Source organism: Cebus imitator, unplaced genomic scaffold (genome assembly GCF_001604975.1).
Source record: "Cebus imitator isolate Cc_AM_T3 unplaced genomic scaffold, Cebus_imitator-1.0 Scaffold70, whole genome shotgun sequence".
NCBI lineage: Eukaryota > Metazoa > Chordata > Mammalia > Primates > Cebidae > Cebus > Cebus imitator.
In genome coordinates, this window is record NW_016107385.1 from 2,316,159 (window position 1) to 2,320,314 (window position 4,156).

Here is a 4,156-nt window from a genome sequence, read left to right on the forward strand (position 1 = left end):
AAAAGAAAAAGTAGGGACTAATAAATCTTTCCTTGTTAATATCCTTCCATCTCTTATCACACAGGGGAAGGTAGAGAGTGAAGATGTAGGAGTACATTTCCTTGCAAAGTATTTCTGTAGAAATATAGTACTTCCACCCTCCCTCAGGGCAAGATTCACTGCCTTTAACAGAACTAATACACAACAGACAGGGCTCACCACATGCTAAAGTTGCCTTCCTTGATTATCACCTTGACCTCATCCTCATGGCCCCTTTCCTAACACTCTGCTGTAGTTTCTCACCGCTCTATGGCTAAAGGCTTCAAAATCCTTTTCCAAGCTTCCCTCAATGAACTAAGTCCTCACTCTTCATCTCAAGAGTATCTGCGCAAACATTTCCATCCATGCAGGTGACCAATGATTGATGGAGTGATATCTTTCTATTATTTGATTTCCTAGCAATCAAAAAAGTCAACCTGCCTGGGAATCTAACCAATCAGGATTTTAATTCAAAGCACATACATTCATCTAATGTCAATACCATGCTATGTACTGATCCCTACTGAAAGCTAAAATGGAAAGACATTCATAAATAAATTCTGAAATAGCAAATTAGATTGGTTTTTAATCGGAAAGGGGTAATGAGGCCAATTTTATCCAATTCAGCATTTATTTTCTAAGCACTTACAAATATGCAACCCACTGAGTTAGGCTCTATAGAGAACACAAAGATGATTTCTAAAACAACTTCCTTACATTCCCAAAGTTAAAATATGCTTGTGGCAGTAGTATGAAAATAACTCAATCACTCTTTTAACTCTTTTAAGGCAGGAAGAAAGAAGTTGTATAACAGAAATACAAACAACATTGTAGGAGAAAAGAAGAGGTATGAAGTCTGACATGGTGGGCCTTGAAGAATGAATAGGTGAGAGCATTTGGGATGTCCATTCCAAACTGAAGCAGCATGAAGTCAAAGGTAGAGAGAAAGCTAAACATACACGATGTGTGCACAGAGGGAGTATGTCAAGGAGGAGTACAGGCTGACAACTGGATACAACAGGACATGAGGCTGGACACAACAGGACAGCCCTTGCAGGATGGGACCCAATTGTAAGAGATCAAAATAGACCAACTTTATCCTATGGGTAATGAGATACCAGGAAAGGATTTCATTGTGTTGTTGTTGCTGCTGCTACTGTATGTGTATTAAGGCATTCTTGCAGTGCTGTAAGGAAATATCTTAGACTGGGTAATTTACAAGAAAAGAGGTTTAATTGGCTTACAGTTCTGCAGGCTGAACAGGAAGCATAATGTCAGCATCTGCTGGGGATGCAGGCACATCACATGATGAAAGCAGAAGCAAGAGAGAGTCGGGAGGGAGGTGCCACACATACGTTTAAATGACCAGATATCGTAAGGACTCACTCATTTATTGCAAAGCTAGCACCAACCCATGAGGGATCTGCCCCCATGGTGGGGACAAATATCCAAAATCCATGTGTGTGTGTGTGTGTGTGTGTGTGTGTGTGTGTGTGTGTGTGTGTATAAAATCATGAGAGTAATAGAATACAAACAGTGATTTAAGAAAATACCTTTAGTAGCAGTAGGAGAAACCACTTGTAGAAGCTAAAGATCAGAGAAATGAAAAACAGTGAAGAGTCCATTAGAATAATACACGTCCTGATAGCTAACATGTTTTTTTGTTTGTTTGTTTTTTGTTTTTTTGAGACAAAGTCTCACTCTGTCACCCAGGCTAGAGGGCAGTGGTGCAATCTAGGCTCATTCCAACCTCTGCCTCCCGGGTTCAAGTTGATTCTCCTGCCTCAGCCTCCCGAGTAGCTGGGACTACAGGCACATGCCACCACGCCAGGCTAATTTTTTGTATTTTTAGTAGAGACAGGGTTTCACTGAGTTAGCCAGGATGGTCTTGATCTCCTGACCTCGCGATCCACCTGCCTCGGCCTCCCAAAGTGCTGGGATTACAGGCATGAGTTACCATGCCCAGCCAGCTAACAGGTATTAAACACTAATCACTATACTTGTATTGTCTTATTTGATCTTCAAGACAACCTCACAAAGCAGGTACTATGATTAACCTCATTTTCTGCCTAAGAAAACAGAGGCTTTGAAAAGTTAAGCAGCTCTCACAAAGTCATAAAGCTAGTGGGTAGAAGGAACAGGTTCTTAAATCAAGTTTGAATCCAAAGCCCAAATTTTTACTACACTGTTTCTCAAGTAACGAGGTCTGAACTAGAGCAGAGGCAGGTGATAATGGGAAACATTTCAGGAGCAGAATCAATTTGAGAATGAAGAAGAGGAAGAGAGAGAAATAAAATATAACTGAAAGATTTCTTGCCGAGCTGTGTGCAGGTGGGAACATCACAGGCCAAGATGACAGCACAGAACTGAAAATTCCATCACTGGCTGCAGCAAATGAAAAGCTACTAAATTTGTGAATTTCATGGGCGACCTCAGCTCATACACTAGCACCTCATTCTATGAGAATTTAACCAGCTAGGGGCTAGTTTTTCTTATTAATATATATTCAATAGAAGCTGAAGTAGCTTCCTAGTAGACCAACCAAGTGGGAGGCACTGACACCTACCTATGGGCACCCTGCACCTTCACCATCACCACAAGCCAGCCTCCATGATTGCCAACGGGTCATCTACTTTTCATCTTATTATATTCTTGTCCCCTTTTGGCCTTTCTATTCATTAACTACATCTTTATTACCAAGAAGAGAAGCACAAAGTCAGATGGTGAAATTCAAACTGATAAAAATCTGCCCGTTAAGTGTTTCTGATTAAATATTTTCAAGGGCAGGCATCAAAACTGCTGTGCAAAAAGGAAATCTATGAAATCAACTAGCCGTGCTTTCCCCAAAACCTAACAGCATGAAGAACTCAAAATTTATTATATAAAGGTTAGGTATCAAGAAGCTGTCTGTAAGTCTCAAGAGACTTATTTTAAGTCTGTAGTCCCTATATGAGTTTCCACCAAATAGGTGGGTGACACTTGAGAGCTTCAACACCAGTCATTTTCCTCTTCTTTTCATTGATCTTCCTTAGATTTGCACATCTTTTCCCAAAATTGACCTGTAGTGTGGTAAGTAACAACACCCTCAATAGTGACTCCACAAGAGTTGACAACCCCTCAGGGGTTATGTCAGATGTTTACCAATGACAATTCACATGGACGATCTGCTGATTTGAACAGTCATAAAGCCTGTGATATCATCCATTTTCACCATACCAAACCTTCTCCTAAATTAATATTATCCTAATTGGCATCCTTTTTTTATATTGACAGAGCTTTATGGAGTAACAAATTCCAAAGTTCTTCCATCTCCTCAATCACATTTCTTTCATCTTGCTATGTATTGTTAGCTGCATTGGGACAGTAGTTTACATGTGTTACATGGTCTGCAGTTTGTCATTCAGAAGCATTCAGGTGTCAAGTGATTCTTCTCTTGTATATTTAGGGAAGTCATCATTGTTGCTTCACCTTTTAACATCTTTACTTTCTTAAAAGTCAGTAAGACTTGGAAAAATAGAATGTTTCTTATTAGCATCACTTTCCATACACCTTACATGAGGCCGGTAGTGTCATAAAACCTATTAAAAATTAACCGTAATTCGGGCCGGGTGCAGTGGCTCACGCCAGTAATCCCAGCACTTTGGAAGGCTGAGGCAGGTGAATCACCTGAGGTCAGGGGTTTGAGACCAGCCTGACCAACATGGAGAAACCCCAACTCTACTAAAAATACAAAATTAGCTAGGCGTGGTGGTGTAAGCCTATAATCCCAGTTACTTGGGAGGCTGAGGCAGGAGAATCACTTGAACCTGGGAGGCGGAAGTTACAGTGAGCTGAGATCGCGCCATTGCACTCCAGCCTGGGCAACAAGAGCGAAAATCCATCTCAAAAAAAAAAAAAAATTTATGGTGCTCGCTTCGGCAGCACATATACCAAAATTGGAACGATACAGAGAAGATTAGCATGGCCCCTGTGCAAGGATAACACGCAAATTCGTGAAGTGTTCCATATTTCTTTGTAATATAAAAAAAGGAAAAAAAATTATGAGTCTGGCCGGGCGCGGTGGCTCAAGCCTGTAATCCCAGCACTTTGGGAGGCCGAGGCGGGTGGATCACGAGGTCAAGAGATCGAGACCATCCTG

General features: G+C 41.0%; 1 protein-coding gene and 1 non-coding gene across 2 annotated transcripts in view; one reads left to right on the top strand and one right to left on the bottom strand.

Annotated features, from left to right (window-relative positions):
- The window catches only part of GPR176 (G protein-coupled receptor 176), a 121,011-nt gene that overhangs the window by 66,050 nt on the left and 50,805 nt on the right, over nucleotides 1–4,156 (bottom strand). The gene's annotated exons all lie outside the window — the stretch shown is intronic.
- Nucleotides 3,924–4,030, top strand: LOC119471723. Its single transcript, XR_005200782.1, has one exon. It is a non-coding gene; the product is annotated as a U6 spliceosomal RNA (small nuclear RNA).